Raw genomic sequence first — 16486 nt, forward strand, 5'->3', positions numbered from 1 at the left:
TTAAGAATCAGAGAGTCAATGAGAAAAACATAAGATAAAAATAGAATATATAAACCAAATTCCACAGATAGGTGTCACTGATTTTCATGGAAAGCAGAAATTTTCAGATTCATTGTAAGTATTATATGGGTATAGAATTCCCTAGACTCAGCAATCAGTCTGAGACTTCCATCTCTTGCTCAGTGAAACTGAAGCAGTGGATTGCAGTTAGAGGAATAGTCACTGATGAAACACAATCTGCCCAACAGGGGCAGAGTGGAGTCTTAGATGTAACAATATATGTCTAATTTTCACTGCAATTTTCTTGAAATTGACCTAGGGAAATGAAGGTCAATAAAATCCAATAGGAAATCTAGACAGTGGCACAGACATCAAAAGCAACAAGTCGAAGACCATGTTTGTGGGATGACTAAGTGTTAATGGGTCAGAGAGTTAGCCAGCCTAAACTGATATTGAGAGCATATGCCATATATATTTCTTAAAAGCCAGCTTGGGTTTGCCAGAAGGCCTTGATAACAGCAGCTGAGTCTGAGGAGAAATGATGTGGGCCTGTGGACAGCAACCACATCTCAGCAGATGACAGATAGTGGATCCCTGACCCCCGGCAATGTGAGGGGAATATAAGGCTTACCACTTCCTGAAATAAACTGAGCTCATTGTTTCAACCTGTTCCCTGTGCCTGTGTTGCTGGCTCTGTGGCTTCTTTCCCTCACCCCCAAAGGAACACCTGTTAGGACCCTGCTACTTCTGGTGTCCAACGTGGGGATTGACATGGGTATTGAGCATACCTGGATTGCAGGCTTTTGTCATTGTTTCAGTAATTTTTGGAGCCATCATTTTTGCCCTTTTCTCTTGCTGCAGCATTTGGCACAAGTGACCCAAATGTCTATTACTTTTGGCATCTGGGACCACCAAATCCCTTCTTCTTCTTCCTCACTATGCTGGACAGTGCCCTCTGAATAGTGCTTTTCAGTGAGTAGGTTCCTCTGTGTTGTATGTTCTTTTGGTTCTCCTGGAGGACTCCCTCTCTTAAGTGTTTGTTTGCCTTGTGAAAGTGATAGGGAGGCACGTATCATTTGTCCTGGTTCATCCAATGTTTTCACATAAGAATTGACTCCGCAGGAAAAGAAACCAAGGTAGAATTCCTGACTGTTGACCCCATCTGGATATACCCTGTGGGAATAGAGCATGACTTAAAACACCATGGAAGTTCCCCACACAAGAAACGGGTCAGACACACACTTTTGATTTCTTTGTTGTTTGTCATGCTTTCTCACTATGGGAAATCTTCCTTCTCATTGTACAGAGACTCATATCAGGGTCCTCAAGTCCCTTTTAAGCAATTGAGAGCCTCAGGCCAGAACTGCAGGACTAGAAAAATTTTTGACTAAGGTTGTTATGTTAGCACCATAAATCTTCCCAGAGAATTTGTGAAAACCTGATCTCTGGATGTGGGTTTTATTTCTGGCTAGGAAGAGAAAGGTAACCTCAGGAATGACCCTTCACTTATTCTTTATCCCTGTTTTGTTGGCAATAATCATTAATCTAAGATCCTCCCTTGGCAGAGGAGATGATGAAGGTCCACAATGAACACTATCAGCAAATATACAATGCCAATTTATCTGTCACCTCTGTCCCATAAATTCCTGATATCCCTTCTAACACTGATGAAGAGGAGGAGGCCACAGGGAAAGAAAAAGGAAAAGGATCAAGGGGGAAAAAGAAGGTAGAAGTAACAAAAGATGAAGAAAATAACACTTCCCAGGTTTATGTTGGTTTCCCCATTTGTTTCTCCTGAGGTGAGAGTGGCTATGCCTTCCCAGCATTACCCACGGGGAGAATTACCATGCTGTTCAACCATCACAGCAAACACCCTGCCAACCTCCGGATCTGTTGTCTCAGGTTTCTGTTCTGTCTTGTTCCTGCAGTCATTCAGTCCCAAAGAAATCACACAGAAGTGTATATTAACTATAAACTGATTGGCCCATTAGCTCAGGCTTCTTATTAACTCTTATATTATATTAGCAAATTATTCTTGTCTAGTTAGCAACACTGCTCAATACCTAATTCAGTGAGGCAGTCACAACTTGCTTCTTCTGTGGTTGGGTCAGGACTGCAGAGGAATGGGATTCCTTCTTTCCAGAATTATCCTGTTCTTGTTGACCTGCCTCTACTTCCTGTCTTTTTGTCCTACCTATACTTCCTGCCTGGCTACTGGCCAATCAGTATTTATTTAAAATATAGTTGACAGAATACAGACCATTGTCCCACACCACCAACCCATCTCAACTATGATACCACAGGATTCAATCATGGCCTTCCTGGTGAATGTAGGCCCTAACATGGCAGTTTTGCTATGGATACCCACTCTCTTAGCCAATCTCTCCTTCTTTTTAAAACAGCCAATGATTCTGTTCCTGATCCCCTGTACTTGGAACAGGTTTTACAGCAATGGGCAATGCACTTACAAACCTATTAAGCTATGTACCATCTAATGAAGGCTGTCTTAGTGCCTGCCGTCTTTCTTAACTGGTGCTCTGCCTATAATGATAAGGCCGAATCACAGGCCCATATTAATATACAATATAACCTTCCAATACCTCATGACATGTTCATGGGAAACAGGCAATATGTCAACCTCATTACTTAGGCCCAAACTGGATAGCAAGCTTTCTTTCAACAGGTCTCTGATCTGGCCTTTAAAGCCATAAAGGCATGCACCCCTCTTTGGGGATGCATCTGCATACTTTCATAACCTCATTCAGCAGCCAAGGGAACTGTTTACTGACTTCCTCACCTGGTTTAGGGAGGTAATGATGTGGAGTATGGCCTCAGGCCCCATGAGGGAAATGCCAATCAGTTAACTTGGAAGGGGCTTAATGTCCCTACCCATGATGCAGTGGGTAATGGGTAATAATAAACAGAGACCTTGATTTCACCAAAAACCCGACAGCTGCTCTTACAGCTTCCCTTATTGCCCTTCTTGCTGATAGACAACAAAGTGAAAATGCTCCAGTGTCACGAGCTGAGTCTGGCAAGAGATGACATGGACCTATCGATAGGAACCACATCACCTCAGCAGATGCCAGCTCAGTGGATCCCCCCTCCCAGGGCAGGGTGGGGGTATATTAGGTTTACCCCTTCCTGAAATAAACTGAGCTTTCTGTTTTGTTTGACCTGGTCCTGAGGCCTATGTCATTGGTACCACACATCTTTCCTTTTCCCTAAAGGATATTTGCTGGCACCCTGCAACAAGTGTTCTGAAAGTCATAAAGATTTTCCTTGCAGTGTGATGGCTACTTTCCAACTTGTCTATTCTACATTTTAATAGCTGTTTAAGGGAAATATCAGATTAGGGAAAGCAAACATTTGAGAATCTTAGACTCAAATAGGTTGGTATAACCACATGCTATACAGGTTATGGAACACATTATGCCAAGAATCCAAGTCCCATATGAATCTACCAACCAAACATGAGCGTAATCAACAATATAAAATGCCTGTGACTAACCATATGCTAGGTTGTAGTTACTAAGTGTTGTAATGCATAAGAAGTAGTGTTTTGGATGAACCATGGAAACAATAAAAATATTTTAATCTGAAGCAACTTGCAGATATATTTTATAGATTCTTGATCTTTAAAGCTGTAATTTATTGAGCTCTACATTTTTCTCTACTTCCCTCCCTGCCTCTCTCCTTCCCTTCAACCCTCTCCCAAGGTCCCTATGCTCCCAATTTACTCAGGAGATCTTGTATTTTTCTACTTCCCATGTAGATTAGATCTATGTATGTCTCTTTTAGGGTCCCCATTGCTGTACAGGTTCTCTGGGACTGCGAACTTCAGGCTGACTTTTGTTGTTATATGACTAAAAACCACTTGTGAGTGAGTACATATGATATTTGTTCTTCTGGGTCTGGGTTACCTCACTCAATATGATGTTTTCTAGATCCATCCATTTGCCTGCAAATTTTAAGATGTTATTATTTTTTTTTCTGCTGTGTAGCACTCCATTGTGTAAATGTACCACATTTTCCTTATCCATTCTTCATTCAAAGGGCATTTAGATTGTTTCCAGGTTCTGGCTGTAATTTCTAAACTAAATGTCAGGGGCTATATGGGAGGGTAGGCTAAGTGTGAACATGGGTGACTTACAATAGCTTGCCTGCTCTTCTGAGGTTGTTTAATAACTGTTTCACATTTCTGTTACTTGAAAGTGGAAGCAATGCTTTCTCGCAGACTTATTCTTCCATCTCAGAGAACCAGTATTGAGTAAAAAATAAGCAGTTCAGATTTGGGAAGTGGGCATTGCTTGGTACCAAATGGCCAAACGGTAACACTCATTTTCTGAGCACAACAAACAGCATGTACCCAATTTTGACTCCAAAGAATTTAGAATTGCTCTATCTATCCTTAATACAATAACCAAATATTCCTTGTCAATGGCATTCATTGTTTTGAGATTAACATTGTCTCAAATAAAAAATGAAAGACTTATGAGTTTTATAGTGAGGCTCATGTTACAAGAGCTTGTAAACTTGTGGCAACAAAAGAGAGGTAATATAAGGAACAAGGCAAGAATTAAATTTCTAAGGTATATTGGTATATTATTTGTATTTTAATAAATAAATCTTTCCTGAAAATCAGAAGACAAAGCAGCCGTACTAGTCATCCATACAGGTCAGGGAGTAGTGGCACACACCTTTACTCCCAGGTCAGAAGACAGGGGAAGGTGGATCTCTGTAAGTTCAAGTCCATTCTGTGCTACACAAGATTCAAACTGTCTAAAAAAGAAACATATTTCATACAAAGGTAATCCCAGTACTTGGGATTACAAACCTTTAATCCCAGCACTAGGGAGGTGGAGATAGGAGGGATATGGACGTGCAGAGAGGGGAATATAAAGGAGAAGAGACAGAAACTCAGTGGAGTGTGAAGTTTGAGGTTGGTGGAGAGCATTGCAGGATCACCCCTTTGTTTGTCTCAGCTTTTGTTGAGGTAAGATCTTTAAAGCGTCTTGGCTGTTTTGCTTTTTTGATCTTCAGCTTGAACCCCAATATTTGTCTCTGGGCTTTTATTATTCACACAACACCAAAGAACAAAAAATAAGGAAGAATTAAACTTCCTTCAGATTATTCAATATTCTAAAGAAGATAAATTAAAAAAAATGTTCACCCATGCCAATTCTGCTTACTCTTTAATCCAGCAGGCATTAATTGTTATTATTTTATGGGGTTTGTATTGCTTTGTTTTAAGTGTGTTCCTCAATTACAGAGTTTTAAAAAGTGGTAACAAGTCTCATGGTCACAGGTAATACTTCACCCAGTCCTAGGTAATAGCACAGGCATTCAAAGAGCTTGAAACCCTGAGGCATTACTGGGCATCTCACCAGATTCTTCATATTCAGATAAATGTATGTGGTTCTAAGGAAAATATGGTTCTTTTCTTTAAGGCAAGTTCAATCTTCTGGCCTGCTTGTACTGTACCTTTCTATAAATGTGTGCATAGTACACAGAATTTAGATAAGAGAACTTTTGCCCAGGAAGGAGAATGTAGTACCATAAAATAAATTTACAGACCTTATCACTACTGCATAATGATTAATTGGCCATTGTACAATTTTGGCAGAATCCATGAATCTATGGGGCTTTTTAGCTAGTATCCAAGTGTTGAAATATTTGAAAATGATGGTACTGAAACTTTCCTGGAAGAATTTAATGCACTCTGTCCAAGTAACCACCATTACTATTGAACGGGTAAGTTAGGCTTCATATACATATAGGCAATGTAGGCTTTATATATGAGTTGTTCCAGTTCTTTGATCAGAAGATGTTCAGATTCAGATGCATGATGTTTCTTCTAACCTGAGAGGAGAATGTCAATCAAGAGTACATTGAATTTATAGATGGTTCATTCTTTTTAAGCTAGTGAAATATATTAACACTGGCCATCTATGATCACTGACTTAAAACTAATAATGTAGTAAAAACAATGGTTTTATAAACATTATGACAAAACTGAATAAACTTTCCTGTCATACCTATGAAAGGAAAAGGAATAAGTTTCTGAAAAGAATATAAACATTTTCTAAGTTATACAGTTAAAGATGCATGGAAGTTGAATGAAAACACAAAGAATAAGAAAAAAAACATTGAACATTGTGCTTACTACTCAATTGAAGTCTTCATTAGACTAGCAACAGAGGCTTGTTAAAAAATGAAGCCTCCATAAATATGTGATTCTGTGACTGTTACTTAACCTAAGAATTTTCAGGTCTAACTATTTACCAGGTGCTTATGATTTTTGTCTTCAGCTAATGATGTGAAAATAAATACATACACTATATCATTATTAATGTCATTAGTAAGGGAAACATTGCTAAGAGGATCAAAATGAAGATAGGTTTTCAACTGAAATATAGATTTAACATGTACTATTTTAGCAGAAGGTTATTTGAGATACACTATTTTAATTGCTAACAGTAGGTATGAGAAATATAGTTCACATAAGGTATCAGACAATTTGGCAATTGAAAACTAAATATAACTTCACAAGAAAAACTTAAGAAAGAACATACTACATAGAGGAAACCAAAATACATAATAAACACTAAAATCAGATTTTAGTGTTCAAATATCTAATACTGAGATTAAAAAGGCATGACAAAGGTGATAGGTGACAAGCAGATTGAACAGTTATATTGCTTCAGAAAATTGAACTTAACACATTCTAATAAAATTAACATATAAACCTTCTATACTAGAGTAGATAATGGGATAATAACTATTATATATAAGATTATATAACTTTCATAAAGTTAACTGGGGTAACAATAATAACTTTAATCTTATATAATCCAACTGTTGTGTTTACCATTTAAAAAAGAATGTTGTATTGATTTTCTTTTGAGTAATCCTAATAGATCGTGGGAAATATCCTCTTAAGTATAACATTTTCCCATTGTTATATATAAAAAGTAGAACAAAGAACATTAAGCACTCTTGTAACTGTATTTGCTCCAAGATATGATTTATAGCCTCTTTTCACTGTTTGATCAGTTCCTATACTTGGGCATTTTTTTCTTTTCTTCTTTCTCCCACTAAGTTGTGAACCTAAGAGAAATTAACCTTTTTATCCTTATAAAACAATACCTAGAAATGAACACATGTTCTATCCATGAGATTTGCTGAGCAGGGCAAATAAGAACATATGGAATAGGTGACTCTTATTTGGTTTTTTCCTGAAATCCTGTTAAAATATTTTAAATACATCTTAATAACTCATGTGATAAATGAGTTTTACATGCAATGACATCTTATCTAATATATAATATACTCTTCATATTTCCAAATGACAAAGAATTCCCTTTCATCCTCATTTTTACTAAAACACCTAGAATATTACTGGTATATAACTAAACATATAAAAACACAATATAGTTTCACACTTCTCATATTACATAACATTTTGTTTTGGTTATTGAGTCAGGGTTTTTCTACACAACCCTGGCTGTACTAGAACTCACTCTGTAGACCAGATTAGTCTGGAACTCACAAAGATCCACCTGCCTCTGTCCCAAATGCTGAAATTAAAGGCATGACCCACCAGTCCCAATATATTACATAACTTTCATACAATAATTATACTACTGTACTATTAATCTATCTATGTATAATATATCATGTATATAAAAGTTATACAAGTTTAATGTTTTTCCATTTAAATGAAGAATATTCTTAAAAAGAATTCCCTCTTTCATAGAAATTCTCATTTTTTTCTTTCAATATAAAAACAAATGTGTCTTTTTAAAAATTGAGTTTTATACTTTTTTTAGGTTATAATTTCTCTTAGTGTCTTAAATTTTCATCATAATGTAGTTAAAGAGAACCAAAGTATTGTTGAAATATAGCATAACAGATAACTTCTATAATTTTAAAATAATTACGTAGGAATTCATTATGTAGAAGTTAATAATATTTTCTCATTCATGCAGAAGAATTATAAATATGTATATAAGACAGAAGAAGAACAAATAAGAAAATGTGGGCAAAGACAGGCAGAAGAAAGAAATGGAGAATTAGAATTCTATACAATTATTAGGATTTTTATGCCATAACATAGTTATTTAACTTTTCATTTATAGGAAAATAAACCTTCTGTGCTTTGTCTTTACAATGGTATAAAAAATGTAACATTTGGAATTTAAAGTTTGTAGTTAATTTTCAGCTCCATAGGTTCTACAGTCAAATCTACACTTAGGATGTGGTAGCATCATTACAACCCATAATATCTCTTACTGCATGTGAAAATTAAATTAAAAATTTTAAGTTTTGGTACCTGATGCATAGTATGGATTACTTAATTAGTCACTCTTAGATCATTTGTTCTGTTGTTCTTTAAGTAATGCCCATCTTTTTATAGTGATGTTCTCAAAACTGTCAGTGTTTAGACGTTTTGATTTCGTCACTTAGAGCAATGTTAAAGCACTAAACCTGTCCCTCAGCTTATAGTTGCATGGGTGTTGATAAGATTGCTTCTTGATTACCCTTTGAGGCCGACAGTAGGTCATATTTATCTCCTAATAAAACGAAATATATTCTTTAATGAATATAATATTTGGCTGGCTGTGTTCTTTCATAGCTTAGGATCAAATCTAGGAACTTGTGGCTTACTAAGGCAAGCAGTCTACCTAATACTGAGTTACATCCTGTATTCTGAAACACAAATTATGTAGCTATTTCTCTTTTTCTTTTATTATGTATATAAATTTAAACCTGGTATATTTCATCAAATGGCAGGTTACAATAAAATCCCCTTTAACAAATATAAGGCCAATGTAGAAGTTTCTTGTACAAGTAAAGTATGAGGCAAGAAAAACATACTTCTAATCCAAGTTTTCAGGAGGGAGGATCATGAGTGTGAGGTTAGCCTCGGCTATACAGCAACTTCCAGGTCAGCCTGGGAAATATGTTAAGATATTTCCTATATAACTTGTTTATATTTTCCTATTCATATTTCCTTTTGGTTTGTTTGGTCTAACTTTCAGCATGGCTTGTTTGTGTGTTTCTTTACAAAAAAAAAAAAAGAAAGAAAATCAAAATATATCTGGTTAAAAAGCCATCATTAATGTATATTAGTTTATGTTTGGTTAAAATTGCTCAAAATGTTTACTGATTAATGCATCTTCTCAGAAGCAACTGCAATTTTTAAGAAAATATAATCATTTAAATTTGAATTTTCATAAAATGCATTTGGATTTCTTGTTTTATTAGCAGTAAACTATGGAAATATAACCTGGAAAAAATAACACCTACTGTAAGGGCATAAAGCTTTTTAACACTGCTTGGATGTAAAAATATAATTTATTAAAAATTAATTCTTGTTTGTAATTTATAAGTATAAATTGATATGTAGCTGTGTTATATGATCTCAAGAGATAGTTTGTAAATTAATAGGTGAAAAATAAATTGTCAAAGTAAATGCTTTTTTTTTCAAGACAGTGTTTCTCTGTGGCTTTGGAGCCTGTCCTGGAACTAGCTGTTGTAGACCAGGCTGGTCTCGAACTCACAGAGATCCGCCTGCCTCTGCCTCCCAAGTGCTAAGATTAAAGGCATGCGCCACCACTACCGGGCTCAAAGTAAGTGCTTTTGAACAAGTAATATGAATGCAATTTCAGTGTTCTTATTACTTATAAAAGAATTTAACTTTTCTTACCTTTTTTATACATACCAATATAGTCAATATGTGAGTATATAAACATTTACATTTCAAAGGAAATAGCCATACTTAAAAACTATCCATATATATATTTACAAAAGGCACTGGATACCCCAAACAATCCTGAGGGGAAAAAGAATAGTGCTGTTTCGGTACTTTTCCCTACCCCACCACACATGATCCTTCATGCTCCCATCCCCACCCACCCCTAGTCCACTCACAAAATCTCTTCTATTTCTCCTCAGGGATACTGAAAGAGATGACTGGAAAAAGGTGGGCATTTTGGGGTCAGGTAAAATGCAGGTGCAAGGGAAACTCCCAGGAATCTACAAGGATAACCCCAGCTAAGACTTACAGCAATTACCCACATGTTCCCTAGCTGGTCGTCTCCTGTGACCACGTAAGACTTCCAGTATAGGGATTGGGACAGCAACCCAGCCACTTAAACTTCAACCTACAGTCTGCCCTGCCTAGGGGATGTACTGAAGTCAGGGAGTACCCAACCAATAACGGTCCAGCCTGAGTAAGTAAATTTAACTAAATAGCTCTTTCATTTAAAGTTAAACATAGATTTTTTTCTTAGCATAGCTCATTGCCCTATTTTTTTTAATGTAAGACATACAAAAAAACCTCTTCTTACAGATATTATTTTAATAGATTATCTAGGGATGACAAGTTGAAAACAAAAGTAGTTATAACTGACTATTTTTGCCATTTTTCTGATGTCATGGTAAGAGACTTCTGTGCTGTAACTATCAAAATAAATTTGAATACTCATGCAACAAAGCTAAAAATAATTTAAAAATTTTACCTCTATCTCCTATGTTAATCATCTCGCTGATAACAGGTTATAACTTACAAATGTGTCAGTAGTAATTTATTTCCTGCACTAAATCTTGCATATATTGTATAATTTAAATTATAATTTAGTCTCTTAAAATTTAAATTTTTGGTACTGTCAGTAAGGATTTAAGAATAGTTTTTGTGAAAGAGTGTAAAACGTTTCTCACATTAACAGTATATATGATATCATATTACACAATATAACCATTTTGCAACATGTCATTTCAGGAACCTGTTCATATTATTATTTTTTTTTCAAGACAGACTTTCCCTGTATAACAGTCCTAGCTATTCAGGAACTAGCTCTTATAGATCAAGGTGGCCTTGAACTCACAAGGATTCACCTGCCTCTGCCTCCAAGTGCTGGGATTAAAGGCATGTTCCACCACTGCCTGGCCTGTTCATACTATCTTAGAATGTTAATTACTGTATAGTAGTATAAATGATAAAATATCACATAATATGAATTATTTAGGACCACTTCATATTCCTTGGAATATCTTTAACACAATTTAATTGCTATATTAAAGATATTAATAACTACTTGAATAGTAGTACTGTTTTATATTAAACTTAATACTTGCAGATTCAGTACTTTTAATCATTTTCCAAACACTTCCAAATGATTAATGATTATATGTAGAGTATATGAAACTTTCATCTCTAAATATCTTTATTTAAATGACATAATGTTCACTATTTAATTAAAGCATATACAAAATAATTTTTATTGAAAAAGAAAAGATAAACACAATCTAATTGTTGAAAAGTTACTTCTAGAAATAAACTAAAAAAGTAATTCAAATGACAGGCTCCAAAGCAAATTATTAAGCATACTATAAAATAGTGTATGCTAATTTTCTAATTACCAAAGCTAAATAACAAATAATAATCCTATCACTCTAATATACTCATTATCTACTTGTTTTCTTCTCTTTAAATAACAACTGTACATCTACTACATTATTTTTATTTTGCTCAATTCTGGAATGAATGTATATTTTAATTGTAATATATCAAACAACCAATGACATTAAAGCTCCATTTTGAGCAGATTGTTGCTATAAAATGTGCATAATAATACAGACACAAGTCTAACGATAGGAGAAACAAGTAAATATATTTTTAAAAATAGCATTTATGCACATGTTTACAACTTTTAAATCAAAATTCAAGAATTTATGTCTGACAACATGCTAGAAAAAGAAAACAATACATTAAGCCTAGGAAACTTTAATTAAATATATACTTTAAAAGCATCACACACTCCAGAAAGCAAACATTTCAAGAGATTGGATCTTAGCTGGGTGAACCTACTCCTTTCACTCATTGTTTACCAAATCGAAAAAGAAATTCCTGAAACCAATGTTCTAAGGAGAATGGCTAAGACTATCAGCATGACATATTATAAGGATTTCTAGCACTTTCACTAGTACAAGAGATAGAAATCAAATCACAAGATCGTCAACATACAGAGATTCTGGAAACTGACCCAAGTGTAGGCACAACATTCCAAGTATTCTATGACCTTTGTGTTGATATGAGCCAGAAAATGAAAATTCTTCACAAACTTTTAAATTCTGCTTTAAAGACACTCAATCACTTATCGTAATTAAATGAGCTATCATCATTCAGTTTTCAAGACAAGCAAAATATTTTCTCCAACTGAAAACAAAATAATATTTTTTTCAATTATCCTTAAAGCATTCCATACATAAAATCAAGAACACAATAAAGAGGTATAAATTTTAAAGGTGAACTATTAGATTAACTCATTTACAGTCTGTATGGGTAAGAAATCTATGATTTAGCTATTCTCATCAATCTTAGATGTAAAATAAAATATAAAGTTGTTTATTGATTTGAAGGATAGAGTTAAAAATACTAATCACAGTGAGGAATGACAAGTTTGCAAAGTAATTGCTACTCATAGGTTTTATTGGCTATATAGTACAATAAAAACAAGAAAGCTTTTAAATGTTCAAGAGAAACTTAAGTTTAAAATTGTCATATCTCTCCTCTCTTTTTCTGATATTTTATACACATTTGTGTTAAAGGAAATATAATCTTTACATTAGTTTGATTATGATACCATTTTCACATATAAATTAATACATATATGTACATGCATTTATGTTTAGGCTTAGTTCAAGATTATACTTTTTAAAATCAAGTATACTTCACTGAAATTACTAAAGCTATATGAATGAATTCAAGCATGAAAGTATAATCTAGGCATGGATTTGCATGTTTATAATACTAGCACTCTGGAGCCTGAGGGAGGATGATTGCAGAAAGTTCGATTTTAGCCTATACTTAAAAGAAAAAAATTAAATTTAAAATAAAACTAGAAAAATCACAAAACTGAATTTAAATGCCTATGTCTCAATAATTACAGTAAAGTACAATTAGTGTAATTATCTGTAGAGAATTATATGAAGGAAAATGATAACTAAAACATGCAATAAGAAAAACAATTTTTACACAATTAAAAGAGACATATAATGGATTAAACAAATTATTTTCTATGAATACATGCTACAACTATTAGATCCTGGGGAAATATGAACATTTTGGCCTATAGTTAAAAACTTAAACAAATAATTAACTCATGAGCAATCATAGTTAAATGGAAGAATTTTAGAAATGCTACGAAGGAACCCAAGTATTTCGTCCATGGGACTTGAGAGCAAAATATAATCCCAAAAGAAAAACTTTATGAAACTTTGTTCTACATAATATAACCTTTATAATATCCAAAAAGTTTCATCATGTGTTAAGAAACACCATAGATTGGGGGAAAATAAAATTTCAAACTTTATGTCCCAATATAAAAAATAAAAGCAGGTATGTAGATGTGGTGGTTTTAGTGAAACCACCTATTGGTCTTGATAGGCACACATAAGGTGTGGCCTTGTTGTAGTAGATGTGGCCTTGTTGGAGGAAGTGTGTCATAGGGTGTGGGCTAGAGGTTTCAGAAGCTCAAGCCTAGTCTAGTATCTCTCTTTCTGTTGCATGCAGATCCAGATCCAGAACTCTTAGATACCAACCTCTCTAGCACCATGTCTGCCTATGTTACTGCAAAGCTTTTCACCTTGACAATAAAGGACTAAACTATGAACTATAAGCCATCCCCAATTAAATATTTTCCTATATAAGAGTTGTCATAGTCACAGTATCTCGTCACAGCAATAAAATGCTAGGACACCAGAATAAAAAACAGCTCTAAAAGTTTGAAAGAATAAAATAAAAATAATCTAATTTGAAATCAAGGATAAAAATATATTCAGAGAAAACTCACTAAGGAGGACAGATGGCAAATAAAAACAGAAATATTTTCAGCCTAAAAAATTGAATCACAAAAGGAACTCAAGCATATCTTCGTAGCTATTTATCCAACAATACAGTAATGTTCAGACCATATAAAGAAATCTACAGAGACACTTGAACAAAGCTTATGGAAAATCATGAACACTATACTGACAACTCTGGAGCCTCCATGGAACCAAGCTTGGTCTTCTACATGTGGGAAACAGTGGTGAAGCTTGGACTATTTGAGGAGACCCTGACAGTAGAGCTAGGATCTATCCCTGTTGCATGAACTGGCTTGTTGGAGCCCATTCTCTATGGTGGGATGCCATGTTCAGCTTTAATGTGTGTGTGTGGGTCTTGGTCCTACCTCAACTTAATGGGCCAGAGTTTGATGACTCCCTATCAGAACCCTTACCCATTGTGAGGAATGGAAGGGAGGTAGGCTTGGAGAGGATAGAGAGGGGATGGGAGTGAGAAGTGTGGAATGTAAAATTAATTTTTTAAAAAATTAATATAAAAAACTCAATCAAATCGATAATGATGGAATCACAGACTTGGGAGGTAGAGGCAGGCAGATTTCTATGAGTTTGAGGTCAGCCTGATGTACATACTGAGTTCCAGAACAACCAAGGTAACACAGAGAAACTCAGTCTCAAGAAACAAATAAACAAAAACTAAAACAACAACAAAAAATACAAATCTTATATATTATTACACTAAAATATATATCTGAAATAAACATATGTCCATATATAGATAATGAATTGTGGGCCATGTTGCTGGGATTTAGAAATTCCTGTTAACTGAAAAACTAAAAAATAAAAACAAAACAAAACAAACAAAAAAAAACTCCAAGGATTCTTGCAATGACAATAATTGGACTGAAATATTGCCCTGTGTATGACTATAACAAAATTTAATTGGCTAAAAATTAACAGAGTGCACCAAAGGTCTCTGTATCTATTTCATATGTTCAAGGTAATACAAGTTGTCGGAATGTTTGATTTAAAATGGATTAGCTTGGTCAGTGAAATAGCATAGGGCAGTGGTTCTCAACTTGTGGGTTATGACCCCTTTGGGGTTGAACAATTCTTTCACAGGGGTCACATATCAGATATGGTGCATATCACATATTTACAATACAGTTCATAAGAGTAGCAAAATTACAGTTATAAAGAAGCAACAAAATAATTTTATGGTTGGGGATCACCACAGCATGAAGAACTGTATTAAAAGGTCACCGCATTAGAATGGAGGAGAACCACTGGCTTAGATTATAACAACACTTTCAGCACAATACTGATGACTAAAATTTATTTTTTGGTATATAAAGCAAAGGAAGGTATGAGGAAGAAAATCCACTCTACAGGTTTTCCAATGTCATCCACGTGCATGCTTATGACAAACATACTTCCCCCAAAAAATTATTATGATGATAAAAAAAAAACAAAAAATACAAAACAAAAGGATTAACTTCTTAATACAGAGTCAAACTAAACCTGAGGGGAAAAGTACTTTTAAATTAAGTTTTCCCTCACAACATTGTTTGTGAACTATCTTCTAATAAAGGAACATGAACTACAAAAGTCCATACCAAATGCTCAACAACAACAAAAACTAAGGAAGATGGAGAAATTTAACCAAACTATATTTGAAGTTACCACACACCAGGGAGGCTTAAATGGTAGAGACTGTGATGAAATGAACTGCTTCCCCATGATTCTTCATCTACTTATATCTGCATGATTGTAAGAGTAAAACTCTTCAAGGAGAAGAGCAAAGATTTAAATCACTCAGAGACTCTATTTACAGGATTTCATACACAAATTAGACTTCAAATGAAAAAACTGTCACTGCTCTAAATCTTCCATTTTGTAAACTGCCATCTTGTCATACACACAGTGTCCTTTGCCTTATGGAAATTTTTAATTTTCATGAGGTCCCATTTATTAACTCTCAATCTTAGTGACTGTGCTATTGGTCTTCTCTGTTCAGGAAGCTTTCTCCTATGCCATTGCATTCAAGGCTATTCCCACTTTCTTTTCTATCAGGTTCAGTGTATCTTATTTTAAATTGAAATATTTGATTCATTTGTACTTGAGATTTTATGCAGTGACACGTATGGATCTATATGCATTCATCTATATGCAGATATCCAGTGTGGCCAGCACCATTTGCTGAAGTTGTTGTCTTTTTATTAAGTGTTTGTTTTTGATATCTATATCAAAACTATGGTTACCATAGGTGTGTAGAAATCTGGGTCTTTAATTTCATTGGTCAACATTTCTGTTTTCATGCCAATACTATGCAGGTTTTTATTATAATAGCTATGTAGTACAGCTAGAAATCGGGGATGATGATACTTCCAGCAGTACTTGTATTGCTCAGGATTGTTTTCCTATCTTGGGTGTTTTGTTTTTCCTTATGAAGATGAGAACTGTTCTTTCAAGGACTATAAAGACTTCCAAGGACTGTTTGAATTTAGATGAGAATTGCATTGAATCTGTAGATTTCTGTTGGTAAGCCATTTTAAAATATTAGTCATATGGATCCATGAGCATGGGAGATCTTTCATCTTCTGATACCTTCTTCAATTTCTTTCTTCTCAGACTAGAA

The sequence above is a fragment of the Microtus oregoni genome, unplaced genomic scaffold, assembly GCF_018167655.1.
Source record: "Microtus oregoni isolate MIOR12 unplaced genomic scaffold, Mior012 000111F_ref0000342, whole genome shotgun sequence".
Taxonomy (NCBI): Eukaryota; Metazoa; Chordata; class Mammalia; order Rodentia; family Cricetidae; genus Microtus; species Microtus oregoni.